The sequence below is a fragment of the Anolis carolinensis genome, chromosome 5, assembly GCF_035594765.1.
Source record: "Anolis carolinensis isolate JA03-04 chromosome 5, rAnoCar3.1.pri, whole genome shotgun sequence".
NCBI classification, from domain to species: Eukaryota; Metazoa; Chordata; class Lepidosauria; order Squamata; family Dactyloidae; genus Anolis; species Anolis carolinensis.
The window spans coordinates 170,702,056-170,720,287 of NC_085845.1; the positions used below are offsets into that span (position 1 = coordinate 170,702,056).

An 18,232-nucleotide genomic window follows, 5' to 3' on the forward strand; every position below is an offset into this window, starting at 1 on the left:
TCTATTTTCAAAAAATTACCTTTGTAGCTCTTTACCAGATATGTAAATTATACATTAAAAACTATATATAGCCAAAGTTCCTTTTCGCAGTAGTGCCCAAATTAGAAAAAAAATCTTTTCCTACATCATATATATTTAGGAAAAGAGTAGCACGAGGATGGCAGAAAATAGGTTGAAATACATTAATAGATTTCTGGAGGATTTGCAGTAGATTAACAGACTAACACCAAGGGAAAGTGCAAGTTACTGCCTATGTATTTGACTGCATACAATCCCAGACTTGTATTTTAGCCAGGTCTCTGTGCAGTTCTTCTGAGAAGGTTGTGTAATTTTGATGTAGACTCCTTAGTATGTGGTATTTTTATGTATGTTTGTACTTATGCATATGAATTCTTCCGGTTTATGGTTTATAGAAAACAGCATGTCTGTCCTTGAGGAATCACGGTGCTTAACCTCTATCCAAGCCACACTCTTTTACATCTGCTTTTACTTGGCAGCCCATTCCTGACGTCAGCAAAGTAGCACCAACAGTAAATCTTTTTCTTGACTAATGTGGATTATAACTGCAATCACGTTAAGAGCATTAGTAACAGATTTGCATCTAGATTGCTCATCTATTTATGCGTTTGGATATATATGCTTCTCTTGCAAAATTAAAATTACAAAAGCAAAAGATAAAATTTAAAGCAATTTAAAAGAACAGAATTCAACTTTTGACAGAATTAAAAGAAGTGAGATTGAAAATCTTTCATATAGAAAGAGATTTTCACCTAAATCTGAAATTATGTCAAAATAGGCACTTGCAAAAGAGTGTGCACACATACAATGTCCCTCCCCTTTCTACTAATGGTTTTATGGAATGGCTAGTAACAAGTATACATGATGACGGAGCTAAACCAACATTAATTAATTCTTTTTGGACTCCTACTCTCACAGTTTATTCTGTGTTGTAAACTGTGAATTCAAATAAATATACATTTGATTTTGGTAAAATCATTTTGCTTGAGTTTTTGAGAACATTTTTCAATATATTGTGCTTTTGTAGAAGTGGTGGGGATCAGTAAGGTACCCCAGTACTTCCAAGAGAAGAGGTACAGTGATACCTTGAGTTAAGAGTTTAATCTGTTCTGCGATTAAGCTGTTAACGCAAATCACTCTTATCTATTAATTTGTCCCCAATTTTTTGTTAAATGTTTTTAAATAAGTAGATGTACTTTATAAATAACAATGTATAAATTCACATTCATACCTGGATGCTGGTGGTAGTCATGGCACTGGAGCCCTGGGCATTTGGTGTGTAGATCTTTGCCCTCCAGCTGGCCTTAATGCTTGAGGGATCAGACTGCCCCCCAACATGTGAGTCTTCCCTTTGTTATTCTGTTTTCTTTGGGGCAACAGAAGAAGGGTATTTTGGCTCTGATTGTGAAATACAGGGTTCACCATTATCCATGGTTTCATATATTCACACCAAGTACTAGAACATATTCCCCATGGATATGGTGATTGTACTATTTTGGGTATACTATTGTTCAGGGTTTATTTTGTGCAGTGGTAGTAAACATACTGCACTGTCAGATATCTTTAAGGGCATCTTTGTCAGATGGAATCGTTTTCAAGTACGGTATTAATATTTCTGATATGGACAGGGCAGATTCTGATCACTGCTAGTACAAATGTGTGCTTAAGGGTCGAATAGGAAGAAATCATTGAGGTACATTTATATGATTCTTCAAAGTACTCTTAGATTGTTCAGAGTGGTTATCTGAAAGTTCATTAATCTATAAACCTATGGAAAGTATGTACTGACTTCAAAAATGTGTCGTATAACTGTTGTTTATTACTGCATCAGAAATCTGGGTGTCCCCTGGACAACATCCTTGCAGATGGCCAATTATCTCAGATCAGAAGCGACTTGCAGTTTCTCAAGTCGCTTCTGACACACACACACACACACACACAATTATCTGGGACTGTTTTAGTAGGTTTTAATGAATAAGGTCTTCCTCAATTTTACATTCTTTATAAATTGGCATTGATTTTTAGTTTTGTTTGCTATATCATAAATATAAGTTGGAAGAAAGGTTATTCCATCTTCTAATAGTGTTTCTTTGTTTATTTAATCTGCTTCCCCAGATAGAGAGAAGCAGGCATCAACATCCTTATCTGATGCCATGTATCTATTCTGATGTCTGTATAGGGGTAATAAGCATTTGAAGAGTTAAGAGTATGGTCCATTGTTTCTATTGGTATGGTTTTGAGAAACCGTGCTGATAACTTTGTGAGATTCTCTCTTCCCCAAATATGCATATTAATAAATTACTTCCTAGCTTCATCAGATCATAGAAAGACCCCAAATGTGATTATTTTTGTGGACAAACCATGACTGTTTTTATGTAATATATCTAATATATACGGTTCAGGTCCAGGTTATTTGGCTAACAGCATCCCCTTGTATGAACCTGCCCGGGCCCTGAGATCTTTAGGAGAGGCCTCTCTCGGTCTCACCTCCATCTCAAGCCCAATTAATGGGAATGAGAGAGAGGGCCTTTTCGGTGGCTGCTCCTCAACTCTGGAACTCTCTGCCCAGCGAGGCCAGAATGGCTCCCTCCCTGTTGTCCTTCAGGCAGCGGGTTAAAACTTTTTTATTCAGGCAGACTTTTAAAGCAGAAGGTTTGTGAGATTGTCAGAGGCTGCTGTGATTGTATATGCTTTAATGATGTTTAATATGTTTTAATACTTGTATACTTGTATGTTTTATTGTATTGCAATGCTTTTAGTTGTGAGCCGCTTTGAGTCTCAGTATGGAAAGAAAAAGTGGGATATAAATAAACATAATAACAATAACAATAACAATAATAATACATGTAGACTATTTGGAGAGACAATAGAGTATGTGAGACAGGGTTTGTTCCCAATTATCTAAGACAATGACAGGGAGCTAGGGAGAAAAGTCAATGTCAGAGAAATTCTTGAGGCTCTTTCCAGTGGTGGCTGAAGCTGAAAGCAAGAGTATGGGACCCAAAAGAACAAGTACACACAAAATCAGACAAATACGGGGAAACCATCAAAGAATGGAGAAGGAGTGGTGGCAATCTGGGGAATACCGCGAAGCCTCCTCCCCCCCCCCCCCCCCGGGTTGTTGCCTTCAGTTATGGTCTTAGTTCTTGCCAAATACTTAGTTCAAAACAAATACTCAAATATACTGACAAAAATTTAGGAGGAGAATTGCTATTTCTCCCCACCCATTGATAAAGTGGCTATATTCTAGAATTTATATGATTTCTTTTTCTTTTGCAGTAACTGGCATTCCTGGCATGGAACTGAGCTGGCTTGATTTGTGGGGACTATAAGGTAGGTTAACTTTTTAACGTTAATTTTCTAGCTACATAGCTTTTAAAATTTAGTGGTGGTTTATACTTTTTATTTTTTCCTGGATTTTATTTTAGATTCTACATTTTGAATAATAATAATAATAATAATAATAATAATAATAATAATAATAATATAACAACCCCCTCAATGGGTGCTATCTGGCATAAACCAGTACAGGCGGTCCTGATGGTAATTGGCACACTGGGTGCCGTGCCAAAAGATCTCAGCCGGCATTTGGAAACAATAAACATTGACAAAATTACGATCTGTCAATTGCAAAAGGCTACCTTACTGGGATCTGCAGGCATCATCCAAAAATACATCACACAGTCCTAAACACTTGGGAAGTGTTCGAATTGTGATTTTGTGATACGAAAGCCAGCATATATAACTCGTTTGCTGTGTCATACTATGTCTTTGTGTCAATAATAATAATAATGATAATAATAATAGTTAGTAGTAGAAGTATTTGTACTCAGCTTTTTCTCTGCCAAAGGAGATGCAAAGCAGCTAACAATCAAAACCATAACAATGTGTGAATTAAAACCTAACACATTGTTTCTTTGCCTTTGTGTTTGTGTATGCTGGAATCTGCCCCTCGGGGAGATAGGGCGGAATACAGATATGTTGTTGTTGTTGTTGTTGTTGTTGTTGTTGTTGTTGTTGTTGTTACACTGAAAGTACAGCAGGGAATGAGCTATTCATCTTTCCAGAGTCAAGGGGCAGCCACTGAGAAGGCCCTCTGTCATGTTCCCACCAACTATGCTTATGATCATGGTAGGACTGAGGGAAGGGCCTCTCCTGAGGATCTAATGGCCTGGGAAGTTTTATACCAGGAGATACAATTTGCCAAATAGCCTGGACCTGTGGGTCATAAACAGCACTTTAAATTGTGCATAGAAACAGACTGTCGGGCAACAGGGGTTGCGTACTTTCTACTGTGTATAATAAGACTGCCCCTTCAATATCCATAGATTCCATACCTGCAGTTTGAAATATCTGCTGTTCACAAAATAGCCTTAGGTTTTGGAATTGGAGAGCAGGAAGAATCACTCTCATCAACTTACATCTCACAAAAGCCTTGGAGTGGGGGTGGGAAGCAGGAAAAATCACCACCATCAGTATTGATAACTCCCGAAGTCTGTGGCTGTTGTAGTTCGTAATGATATATTATTGTATCACAACTTTTGGGTTTGTCTTTATTTTTTATCTTTAATCCTACTATGTGATTTCTTTGTAATACAAGTATTTTTTCTGGTTGCTTTTTATTTATTTTAGCAGGTACATTGTATTAACACAGTTTTATAATGTACATTGTGCCACAGATAAATAAAACTGATGAAGTTATGATGTTCAGAAACACCAATTTCCCAAAAGCATCCATTTTCATACTAAACTCTAGATTAGGGTGAGCAACTTAGGTGGGCGGAATGACCATTTTCAAACTGGGCAATCTTTAATCAATTTTGGAAGGGCAGCTATGAAACAACTAGACAAGATGCTCAAGTGTAAAGATCTATCTTTGAATATCGAAGTCAGGATTGCCCATGGCATTGTATTTCTAGTTTCTAGTTTTTGAAAGCTGTACAATGAAGAAGACAGATAGGAAGAGAATCAATTCCTTTGAAATGTAGCTCTGAAAGAGAATTCCGCAGATATTCTGAGTTGCCAAAGAGACAAATAAATGGGGCCCTAAAACAAATCAAGTCTGAACTCTCCCAGAAGCCAAGATGACTAAACTGAGACTGCTGTACATATCAGGAGAAGACATGGTTCACTAGAAAACATAGTAATACTTCAGAAAGTGTAAAGCAGTAGGGAAAAGAGAAAGTCTGCATTACAAGTAGATAGACTCAATCAAGAAAATGGTAACCTTGAATTTGCAAGATCTGAGTAGGGCTGTTGAGGATAGGGTGACTTGTAGGTCTCTCATTGATAGAGTTGCCATATGTTGAAAATTTAAGAACTCAACAAGAATCTGATATTGATATGATATAGATTGACATTCATATTGACAAATCATTGTGTTAGAATTCAGACATAGCTGTGTTAGTTTGGAATATTGGCGTATAAAGGGATCCTCTGGCACCTGCTGCAACTGACTTTTGGTAAGCAGATTTACTTATTTCACACACCAGCACTAACTGATCCCTGTAAAGATCTAAAAAAAATCTTGTATCATATTAGGCAATGTTTTGAAAATTTAGGCCAAGGGTCATCTTTCTGGAAGCTGTTACATCTCGCCCCACTTCCTGAACTATGTAAATATGCTTTATACCTGAACATGTATTCACACTCTGTACTGCATCTGAAGAAGTGGATTTATATCTGTTGAAGTTCATGTGAAAGTAAAAAACCAAATACCAAATTTAGTATAACCAATTGTAGTTATTTTAAATGTCAACCAGTTTGTTTTAAAGGTGTTGCCACATTTCTTTTTCTTTTTTCTTTCCCCTTCTTCTTTTTAAAATTGAATAGTTAAATATGACAGGTTGGTAGATGTCCTGCTTTAAAATAATGGTCTGATGAACTGATTCTTCTTCGTGGTCTCTGTGAAATGGCACATATGGTATTTCCTCTGCCTACGCAGTCTGTTCAGAATCTTCTAGAAGCTCTAGGATACATTTTCGTGGAAGCCACACTCCGCATGGAGGCATATAGCGAGTGGGAGGGGCTATAGCCTCAGTTCCTCTCTTATTCACCGCTGTTGTAGCAGCTAGGAATCTCTTGCTTCTTCAGGCTAGCATAGTCTCATTTGCCTTTCCATTTTTCTGACTCGGACCGTTTCTCTCACTGCACTTTTGGCTTTCTCCTGGACTGTTTTTTGACATTGCTTTTTTTAGCAGGCAACCCTCTACAACCTTTTTCAAAAAGTGTTCAAACTGCGGGGGAAGCTGCCTGACACAGATGTGCATGCTATGTGCCTGCTCTGTCTGGGAGAGGGCCACGTGTTTCAAAATTGAGAGTCCTGGCTTAAAGCTCTTCTTTGTGAGCAAGCCTTCTTCCCTCCCAACCACTCCAAGAAACTATTGGCATCAGAGGCGCCTGCCCTTGCTACCAGTGGCGTTGCCCAGGAAGCCCTCTTTCCTTCAGCCACATAGCCAGCTGGCCCCCTCCAAGCCATCCAAGGTTAAACGGCCCAAAACTTCCCAGCTTCCTTCATCTGGAAAAGGGCTGGAATGGGGCAAGTGGCAGGAGAAGCGGAAGGGCAGGAAACCCAGTGCTCCCTCAACACTGCCCCCCCCCCCCCCCCCCGTGGATGCTCTGGTAAGACCAGTGATGCAGCAGTCTTCTCTCTCAATGCTCCCAGTGTCTCTTGAGGACACACACTGTCTGGAGCAAGCTGCGCCAATGAGTTCCCAGCCACCATCATCGGCTGGAGAATATTTACCTGCTACCCCATTGATCCCTGTACTGGAGCTCTCAGCTGGAGGTGAAATTTGTGACTTGAACCCTTCCTCGGCTTCCTCTCTAGAGTAAGGTCTGAGTTTCCCCACCCAAGTGAGGGATGCAGACCCAATTTGTGCAGGCGCTCCACCTCGCGGCAATCCTACCTGTCCTGGCACTCATATTACTCGGGATTGAGGGGACACTCATCTAATACCTGCTCGGTCATGTAGCCCCTCCCATGGTTCTTCCTACTATCACAGGTCCCCGCCACCGCGTTGGGATGGAGGTTACCACTGTCCCTCCCCCTCTTACTACAGAGAGAGGGACTCTAGAGGTCATTATTACATCCATGATTATTTAGATGGGTGGCATTGCTCTCCTTACCCTGGGATCAACCATTGGGACCAACTGCCCTCAATTCCACGATGCAAGCGAGCCAGCCCTTTATACCTGCAGTGGCTGATCCAGACCATCCTCTTCCACTGGCTGATGAATCCGACAAGGTTCAGTGTCTTCATCGAGCATCATCGGGATCTCTTACCTGAGCCACTGGCGGAAGAGGAGCCCTCTTCCCCTGATGAATTCCCCTGATGCAATTTCACAGCACTTATGGTTCGCTTGACACAGGCTCTAAACCTACCCATGGCACAACCACCTGCGCCTGTGGAGGATCCCATATTCCCTTCAGAGCAACAACATACATCAGCTCCTACGGGGCTTCCCTTGTTGTCTTACCTTATGCAATTGATCAAATCACTAGACCTCTCTTCAGCTTCAGTTCCGGCATTATCTAAGCGCATCGACAACTTATATAGTGTGAATTTGGCATCAGCGGAATTGCTGGGGAAACCTCCAAAGTCTAACTTGGTGGTGGTGGACATAACACAACCATGTTCCTTCCAAAACCCACACTCGACACCACCCAACAAGGAGAATTGAAAGATCGACTCATGGCCAAGAAAGTCCTTACTTCTGCAGGCCTCTTTGTTTGACTTGCGCATTATGGCACGTATACGGGGGCAAACCAACAACTTTTGTGGTCTAAAATCATCCCGTACCTTACCGCCTACCATTGGATGATCAAAGACTGGCTAAAGCATTCCATCAAGAGACCATGTAGAAAGATCTAGCGAAGAACACAGTTGACTCCACAGGGAAGCCATTTGCATCTGCTATGTCCATTCACAAGTATGCTTGGCTTAGATCCTCAGATCTCTCTTATAAAGGCCATGCCATTGCAGAAGATCTCCCCATGGACAATGATGACCTCTTCAATCCCAAGACTGACACTAAGCTGGAGCGCATAATAAAATGCATCAAATGGCTCACAGATTTGGATTCCCAGCGTAATCCCCCTATCAGCCTAGACAAAAATGGTCTTCGGCCACTTCTTCTGTCAAAGACCCTTCAATGCAGCAGCCAGTAGGTCTTGCTCCACTACATAGGCGGATATGCTGTTTTTATTTTTAAGTAGCCATTGATTCACAATTACTGTACGACTTTCTCCTGAAAAGTGAAATACAGTATACGTTTCTTTTAAAACCTCTGATAAAGCTAATGCTAGATGGCTATGCTCATTATTTTCCAGCTAAATCTTGTTGGTGCTTACATTATGTCATGAAAACTGTTTAATAGAACTGGTTTATCACAGTTGAGGGGTGAAAGTAATTTTCATGGGTAATGCTTGTTTTGCTTTTTAATTGCATTTTATATGCTTGACCACATAGAAAGATATTTACTCAGATTTGTTGTTTATCTAAAACAGCCAAGGATTTTCTCACACTTCAAAATAGTGTTTTTCTTAAAAATTCTAATCATTCTAGTTTAAAGTATTCTTAATCTAAACTAAGATGATAAACATGCCTCTTGTTGAAACATGACTTTTAAAAAAAGTAAATGATAAGACTCTGGTCTGGATCTGAGTTCATGAATTTTGAGCTCCACAAGAGCAGCAACTTTATGCTGCTTTTGTTTGTTTTTTTTAAAAAACTCTAGGCTATGAACTCTGGTTAGTATGCTCTCATGTTCTTAGGATTTGGTTGTAAATCTTGTGATATCCTTTTCTTATCTCTTTTCCCTGCTTAAGCCCCTGCTTTGTTTATTGTGGTTTTTATCAGCTTTTTCATTGATCCAAAACATATTACGTAAGAGAAGATGGATTTACACATTCATTTTTTAAATTTCTCTCTCTGCTTCTCAGAGAAGCACAAATGGATGATATATGGTTATTTCTAATAATGTATTTTAATAGCACTACTAGCAAAAGTTGTTTTTCAGTTGAATAGCATCTGAAAACGTGTTGACCAGAAATAAATACACATTGAAGTATTTTTTCATCTAGATTCTCTTGCTTGTTTGCAGTGGTGTAATTTCAACTGATTGTGGAGTGTTGCTTTTTCTTCCTTTTGATGAAATTGATACTGCAAGCTTCCAGTGTTATAAATCTTCATTCTGTCATGGCAGACAATCTGTCAAATCCCTATCATAATTGGACCACTCTCTACATGAGCTGCAAAGTTGAGTGTAGTCTTTTTAAGTCATCTTGCAGAATAGTGACTCAGGAAATGGCCACACTGTCTTTGTTATGGAGATATGGTATAATTAATGGAAGCAATGACATCAATGAAAAAAATCCTCATCTAATTTTTTTGTATTACAAACTTTGAACAGTTTGGGATTGAAATGGGCAATCCATTTCAATCCAAACGGCTATATACTCCATTAAGGCATAGTGGGAAAGAGGACATCAAATATGAGGTACTGATAATTATATTTTACTCTTCTGCTCCTTTTTCCTGACTGTGTGCTTCAAAGCTAAAGAGTTATAACATAGAAAAATAACTCCACATAGACCAATACTTCCCTTAATTTACACTTAAAACTTTACAGTTAACCTTAATAAAATAATTTAGTGACAGTTATAATAATAATAATAATTTTATTCTTATATCCCGCCCCATCTCCCCGAAGGGACTCGGGGCGGCTTACATGGGGCCATGCCCGGGTACTACAATACAAGTCAGATAAAAACATTAAACAGATCACCAAACAATAAAACTACAACATGATTAAAAAAAAGTTATAGTTAATGAGGCTTGAATTGTTTGCCACATGTCTTTGTAAACCTAGGTTAGGTTCATGAGCTTTTGGTACTAATGGTAATTAATAGGTGGTAATAGATAGCTGAAAATGCAATTGCTTTGGAGGAATAGAGAAGCACTACTTGAATATACAATTAATATACATATTACGTAATTTATCTTTGCCTCCATAGAATTCAGAATATTAAATCATGTGCTGCTTCTCTTTTTAAAGCATCTACCAATTTATCTTTAGAGCTCTAAATGGGTTTCTCCTACTGACTAATGTTATCTCTACCATCATATCGTGGTGCCCATGACCTTCATACATTCACATCTACCACTTCTGCTTTCTGACAGTCTCCATCTCTCCTAAAATAGATGTATTTTATTTTCTTTTGCTAAGCTATACACCTCCACCTCCTTCCAGCTACTGTACGGCGATGTTCTTCTCTCTTTGCTCAAACTCTTTCTCAAACCCACCTTTTGTGTGAGTCAGAGCTCTTTAATCCCAGTCCTTTGTAAATGAATACTTAACAGTGTTTGCATTAAAATTCACTTATGTAATGAATAAGCTTTGTTTGGTCCTGAACATATCTAATACAGGGATAGGAATCATACAGCCCTTAAGATGTTGATGGCCTGCAGCCCTCAACAATCCTTACTTGATTATGCTGACTTGGGCTATTGGGATGTGTAGTCCAACAAAATCTGGAGGGCTACATGATTTTCTTCCATGATTTAATATCCTACCATGATGTGAGGCAAACATGAAGAGGAACCAGGAATGCAGAACTTTGGTCACCATGGATATAGTTGATGGGTACCATAAGCTTCCACAGATTTAAAAGTCATATGTTGTCCTATCTACTGCCATATGAAATGCAAATATTTGGTCAGTGTCCACAATTTTGAACATGGATTGTTTTGGAGAACTGGGGGATTTAACCTTAATACTTGTCCCTCTTCCTTCCTTGCTTATCTTTAAGCTTCACCCACTTGACACTGCTGATTACATTTTCTTTTGGTCACCCCATCAACTACTAGCCAGAGTAATGTGACAGATGGCTTTTTTAAATGTAAGAAAAATAGTTACTGCTTTCCAAAATAGTCTCCCTCCACATGCTACCTGCTGCTGCTGGTTGATGCAGGTTGCTTAGCAATTCTTAAATGAATAGGAAATTGTCATTACCTTGGCAACTGCTCTTAAATAGAAACTGACTTAAAGAAGAAAGGAAAAGAGAAGTGTTTGTGAAAGAGTTCTCACTTGCTTAGGAAATAGTTTCCATCTACTTGTCTTAAAATAATTAGTGGTATAGACCTTATTGACCACTATGACTGAGAAAAATATGCTGTATGATCAATCTGCATGTTTGGACCTGTGAACTGTGTGCATTTTATATTAGGACAATGTTCAATAACTGTTCTATGAATTAACAGCACTGATGTTCAGTGACATGTTAATGATGAATGAAAAATGACATATCAAAGATGTGATTTTGTTTATCTATGTTGTGATTATTTTTAAAAGCATTTAAAAATATTTTATTGTATTGATGTAAGCATTCTAAATATAATGTTTGGTTGTAAGCATATGAGAAGTAACACCTTTAATGAGCACAACTACATTCTGTACTTCAGCATCCCTATGCACCTGACTTCTTCAGGATGCAAGCTCATGCAGTTCTTAATTTAGAAACTTGTATTAGCTAATACTGTTAATCATAGATAATTACAATAGTGTGCTATTGTTTTACATGTGTAATCCTTGATAGAAAGAGTTTTAACACTGAAAAAATGTAACAAGCATACCTTCTAAAGTTGTGTTAACCTTTTAAAAACTTCTCATAATGCAAACTATCAGTTAATGATACTGCACCATGATACACTATTAAGCCTCATCCAGGCAGATGGGACATCTTAGACTCACTTTTGTGTTGCAAAAATCACATAGTTTCTAGAACTAGAGGCGTTCTGTGATATTTTCATCTAAACTGTGTTCCCACGTTTCAACCTCCTCCCATGCACAGATTTTTAAAAAGCCAATAGAAGTGGTTGAGACCAATATTGCTACAGCAAATCTATTAATTCTGCCTTGGTCATTTAGCTAGCTAGCTAGCAAGCAAATGAAGACTGATAACTAGTCAAACCAAATGATATCCCTTGTATGAATGACTGGTTATTGTAAGATATACTTAATTCTGAACCCACAGATATTCTTATGGACAGTGTGGTGTTTTTAAACCTCATAGTAGAATGGAATTCTCAGTGGAGTCAGAAAATAATTATGATAGATGCATTCAGTAGACATTTTTAAAAACCCTGGATGCAGGCTAAATAGTACCTATTTTGTGATAAGCATAATGTCTTGGAGATGAGGGGAATGAATAAAAAGGAGCAGAAGAGATAGGATATAGAAATTGAGGATGTTAAATTGGGTCTCCTGCCTATTATCACAAGCTATTTCTTTTGCTTTTTTTATTTCATAAGTATCTGATTATATTGGCATTTTTCTCTTTGATGACATTGATAATAACATGAATTAAGAATATTGCCAATAAGGTGAAGAATTCTGCATGCAAAATTGACATATTGCCTGCGTACAGTGTATGTGTTCCTAAACACTTCGAGACTGCTTTTGGAGGATTCTTGTATTTCGCATTCTGCATGATTTTCTTTATCCTATTAGCTTTCTCTTTGTTGCTGTCCACCACACAGCAGCAGAGTGTACATGATGCTTTCTCTTATTGAAAAGTGGTCTTTTAAAAAAAGTAATGTCAACGAACGTCCACATAGTTAAAGCAATGGTATTCCCCGTAGTAATCTATGGATGTGAGAGCTGGGCCGTAAGGAAGGTTGAGCGAAGGAAGATATATGCTTTTAAACTGTGGCATTGGAGGAAAATTCTGAGAGTGCCTTGGACCGCAAGAAGATCCAACCAGTCCATACTCCAGGAAATATTGGCCAGCTGCTCACTGGAGGGAAGGATATTAGAGGCAAAGATGAAGTACTTTGGCCACATAATGAGAAGACAGGAAAGCTTGGAGAAGATAGTGATGCTGGGGAAAATGGAAGGAAAAAGAAAGAGGGGCCAACTAAGGGCAAGATGGATGGATGGTATCCTTGAAGTGACTGACTTGACCTTGAAGGAGCTGGGGGTGGCCACAGCCGACAGGAAACTGGCATGGGCTAGTCCATGAGGTCACGAAGAGTTGGAAGCGACTGCGTGAATAAACAACAATGTCAATGAAAGGCTTATCTATTTTGCTTCTTACTTATGAAGTTTTTTTAAAATACAACTTTTTTCTTTCTTGCATTATTTTGCTAATGTAAGTCCCTTAGTCCAGGGGTCCTCAAACTTTTTAAGCCGAGGGCCGGTCCACAATCCTTCAGACTGTTGAGGGGCCGGATTATCATTTGAAAAAAATACAAACAAATTCCGATGCATACTGCATTTATCTTATTTGTAGTGCAAAAACAACAACAACAACAATGAAAGAACAATACAATATTTAAAAATAAAAACAATTTTAACCAACATATATTTATCAGGATTTCAATGGGAAGTGTGGTCCTGCTTCTGGCCAATGAGATAGTCAAGTTAATTAGGGTTGTTGTTGTTGTTGTTGTTGTTGTTGTTGTTGTGTGCCTTCAAGTCATTTCAGATTTTGGGTGAGCCTAAGTCTAAAATTTATTTATTATTTATTTACTGCATTTATTTACTACATTTGTATCACACCCTTCTCACCCCAAAGGGGACTCAGAGTGGCTTACAAATTATATGTACATACAATATATTATATTATTAGCATAGCACAATATTTGCATTATATATTACTATATTGAACTATACCACTATACTGTAATATTATTAGTAACATTATATGTAATATAGAATATATAATTAATATTATTATATGGTATTATTATTAGTGTTATATTGTATTACATTATAATATTATTATCAACATTATATGTATATACAATATATTATATTATAAAACTGAGGGCGGGGGCAGGTAAATGACCTCGGAGGGCCGCATCCGGCCCCCGGGCCTTAGTTTGGGGACCCCTGCCTTAGTCAAATATGAGAGGCTTTGAAAACTAGCCCAGAGAATATCAAAACTTTAGAAGTAAAACTAGCTTTTCATATATTATTTTCGGTGTTAATCTTATGAGGATATGATTCATCTGCAACCAAAGTTGTGTTCAGTTTTTAAATTCAACTGCTTAATACTGTGATTGAGCACATACAGTTTTTTTTATATAAGAAATAGCTTAACCTCTGATCTAAAACTGTCCTGGTGTGAGCTCAAGCAATGTTGTTTTCAATAATCTTTGAACAAAATGCTTTAAAAATATGGAATTCAAAACCATTATATGTGGGAGGGTTTATGTCTTTCTCCTTTTTGATTAATCCTTTTTTCTACATTTCTTTCTGACCTTTGGGAAATCTCTTTACTAAGCATTAAAACGAATAGGTGACTGACGAATATGGAAGATGCTACTTTTAAAAAATCATAATAAATAAATTATATAAATCACAAACAACTAGCATTTATACAGAACATGCATTAAATCAGTTAAACAATCATTTTATTCATTTATTTATTTACATCACTTTTACCCTGCCCTTCTCACCCGGAGGGACTCATGGCGGCTTACAACAGTCGACAATTATATTGCCCAAAATACATTCAATAAAACAAATACAGTCAATAAAACAGTAACAGAATCCATAAAAAATAAAACAGTACCGCATTAATTAAAACTCTAATTAAAATCTGTTAAACCATGAGGTAGGTGGGACCGAGAGCAAGGCCTCTCCAGATGATCTTAACACCCTAGTTGGTTCATAGGAGGAGATATGTTCGGACAGGTAAGTTGGACCAGAACCATTTAGGGCTTTATAGGTCAAAACCAGCACTTTGAATTGGGCTCGGTAGCATATTGGCAGTCAATGGAGCTGGTTTAGCGGGGGGTTGGTACGCTCCCTGTATGCTGCTCCAGTTATTAATCTGGTTGCCGCTCGTTGTACTAAAAATAATTTCTTTTGGTTAATTTCTTTTTACATTTTACTTCACAAGTCAGTTTATCATTTATTGCGATGATCCACACCTCTTTATACCAATAATTAATTTCTTAATCATAATTTTCTTTCCATTTTTTGGCCGTAACTAATCATACAGCAGTAACAAAATTGATTATTCTTTCTTTTGCCATTTTAATCTTATATCGCCAACATTTAAAGTGCTATATTTGAATTTTTTGTAGATTAATCAATAGTATATAATTAATTTCAACAAATACTTTTTCCCAAATTTCTTTTATCTTTTCACATTATTATCATAAATGTATATAAGTCCTAGTTCCCTTATTTCACCTCCAACAATTTGTAGATTGTTTCAGTTATAATAATTTAACATTATTGGAGTCATTTGTTTTATCTCCTTATTTGTTTTATAATAATTCTCTTCAATTCTCACAGACATATTTTTCATAATTCCTTGTTTCCAAATTTTTAAACATGCCTTCCCTGTAAGTCCCTTTTCCATTCATTTTTTGTTTCTAATTGTATTTGATCACTTTCTATGATTATTTTATAAATTTTACTTCATAATCCTTTTGTTGCTTCATCTGTGCCATTCTGCTTTAATTGCATTATTAATTCTTCAAATTTTGTTAATTGTCTGCATTTCCCGTGTTGCTTTATCCAATTATTAAGTCCATGAATCTAATTGTAGTACATTTCTTTTATATCTTTTTTTCCAAGATACTTTATTTAACCAATCTTTTTATCTTACTACTCCTGGTCTTTCCATGTCCTTTATAAATTGCGTCTTAAGGTTCTTCGGGAATCTTTCAAGATCTATAACTCCAAGTCAGTGGTGATTTTCCAGGACTAAGTTTTTTTAATTTTTTCAGACAAATCTGTATTGTGGTTCTACTGATTGGTTTTTTAAAAAATTCCTTAAGACTTTTATTATCTTGTGTAAAAAAAGAAACAATCTTTATTCCTTTTTCTCCTAACTCTATTCCTTCCCATATCAAGTTTCTGTTTTGTGTGTCATATTTGAAACATGTCTCGCTTGATTAGCAATATAATACAAATTGATGTTTGGAATGCCTAATCCTCCTCCTTTCTGGGATATATATTATAACTTTTTATTCTTGGTTTCATGTCTCCATTACAAAAATTATTTATAATCTTTTGCCATTTTAAAAATTTTCCCAGTGATAATTCTATTGGTAACATCCAGAATAAGTTTATCTCAGGTATAATCTTTATCTTATATAGCACTATTCTCCCAAACTGTGACAATTTTTTTTTATATCTGAATAATTTTTCTTTAATCTCTTTTAGTTTATCAAAATTCAGTTTTTTTAAAAAAAATCCTTTGTATTTTAGTTATATTTATCCCTAAATATTTTAAACTTTAAGTAATTTTAATCTTATATTTTCTTCTATTTCTCTTCAGCTTCAGCAGCCCGCACCTTGCTTTTGGGCTAAAGTTCTTAATTTGTTCCATTTGTAGATCATCCAGGCCAGTTGCTTTGCCACGTCCTAGTCAGTAGATGTAAAAGGTTCATGAAGGTTGTTGTTCTCATTATCTGGTTTTTTGTCTATTGGTCCAAAAGCAAGATGCTGGCTGCTGAAGTTGATGAACAACTGCATTGCATTCTGTCAGATCCCCAAAATCTGGAGGAAAGCAAGAGTCATTGCCATCTTGAAACCAGGCAAAGACCGTAATGATCCATAAGGCTATAGACTAATTTCCTTGTTGTGCCATCTTTGCTAAGTTCTGAAGAGACTTACTTTGCACAGAATTATGGAAAAAATAGACCCCTGTATGATTCCACAGCAAGTTGGCTTCAGGAAAAGCAAAAGTTGCACATCACAAGTGTTGAACCTGACTCAGCACATAGAAGATGGTTTTGAAAGGCAGCAGACTACAGGAGCTGTCTTTGTAGACCTGTCAGCAGCTTATGACACTGTAAATCATCACCTTCTCCTGATAAAAACTTATAATATCACAAAGGACTACCATCTCACCCACTTCATAGCAAATCTGCTACAAACCAGGAGCTATTTCCTCTCTACTATTGATCATTAACATCATTTTGGGCTCCCTATTTAGTTTCAACCTGTTACTTCTTTGAAATCTTCCAAATGTTTCTGAATATTTTTAAAGCTTTTGATAGTTCTACTATAGTTAACAAGATGTCATCTGTAAATAAAGTAATATTTACTTTTTCTTCTTGTCCTATTCCTTCTATATCTTTGTCTTTCCTTATCTCATTCGCTAATAATTCTATCACTAGTATAAATAAAATAGGAGCTAAAGGGCAACCTTGTCTAGTTCCTTGGCTTAGGTTAATTTGTTCTGTTTCTCAGAGGCTACTTACAAAGGGCCCTGGTAAAGCTTGACATTCCAAAACTATGGTAATTCAGGTGTTAAGTAACAAGACGATTGACAGCAATGCCCTGAAACTCCTTTAATTAACTAACAATACAAAGCTGTAGGTTTAAAAGTTGCAAAATTGTGTTTATTCTTTTTCAGCTTTCTGCACCTCTGTGCAAACCCATTCAGGAATATTTATATGTGAATGGGGCTTGAGTAACTTCTGGCACTTCTGAGAACCATATCTCCTCTGATTATTGGCTGCATTCAGTACCTAGCTCTTTGTGACTTCATAAGACTTTTCAAAGCTAAACTCAATATTTGAATCCATATTTAATAAACAGTAGAAGAGTATCTCATCTTTTGTTAGCTAAATGTAAACATATGCATATTCTTCTAAGAAGAATTAATCTTGCATTCATTTTAGAAGTGCGATTGAGAGAAAACAGAAGAAGGAAGCCAACCATAGCTCTGTATGATTTATTTGTATATTAAACTTTAAAAAGTGATGAGTTTATGTGATATTGATTATAGTACACTACAATACATAAGGAAAATATCTAAAAATGGAAGGTTGTACTTGGAAGGGTAGCATGATTAATACACCCTTGTCTGAACTCTTGTCTATTCTTTCTTCAGGTTGCCATCACGAAAGCCAAAGTGGATTTCTCCGGTGTGTTGTGCCTGCCCCCTTCCGTCATTGCTGGAAATGGGCTGGACGGAGGAGGGGCTGGCGAGAATGAAGATGAGGCGGTGTTGGTGTCTCTTTCAGGAGCACCAAGTCCACAGAGTGAAGCTGTTGCCAATGAGCTGCAGGAGCTCTCCTTGCAGCCCGAGCTGACCTTAGGCCTCCATCCTGGCCGGAATCCTAACCTTCCTCCTCTGAGCGAGAGGAAGAATGGTAAGTAGAACAGTTAGGTTTGCTCTGGGGAAAATATAAAGAATTCTAACTGTCCTTATCTTTGGTTGCACTGTAGAACTACTCAG

At 37.2% G+C, this 18,232-nt stretch overlaps 1 long non-coding RNA gene across 1 annotated transcript in view; it reads left to right on the forward strand.

Annotated features, from left to right (window-relative positions):
* The window catches only part of LOC134299150 (uncharacterized), a 34,062-nt gene extending 16,039 nt beyond the window's left edge, over nucleotides 1-18,023 (forward strand). Inside the window, exons 2-3 of the long non-coding RNA XR_010006307.1 lie at nucleotides 3,298-3,351; nucleotides 17,885-18,023. This is a non-coding gene — a long non-coding RNA (uncharacterized LOC134299150). The remainder of the gene's footprint in view (nucleotides 1-3,297; nucleotides 3,352-17,884) is intronic.
* The last annotated feature ends 209 nt before the right edge of the window (nucleotides 18,024-18,232 follow it).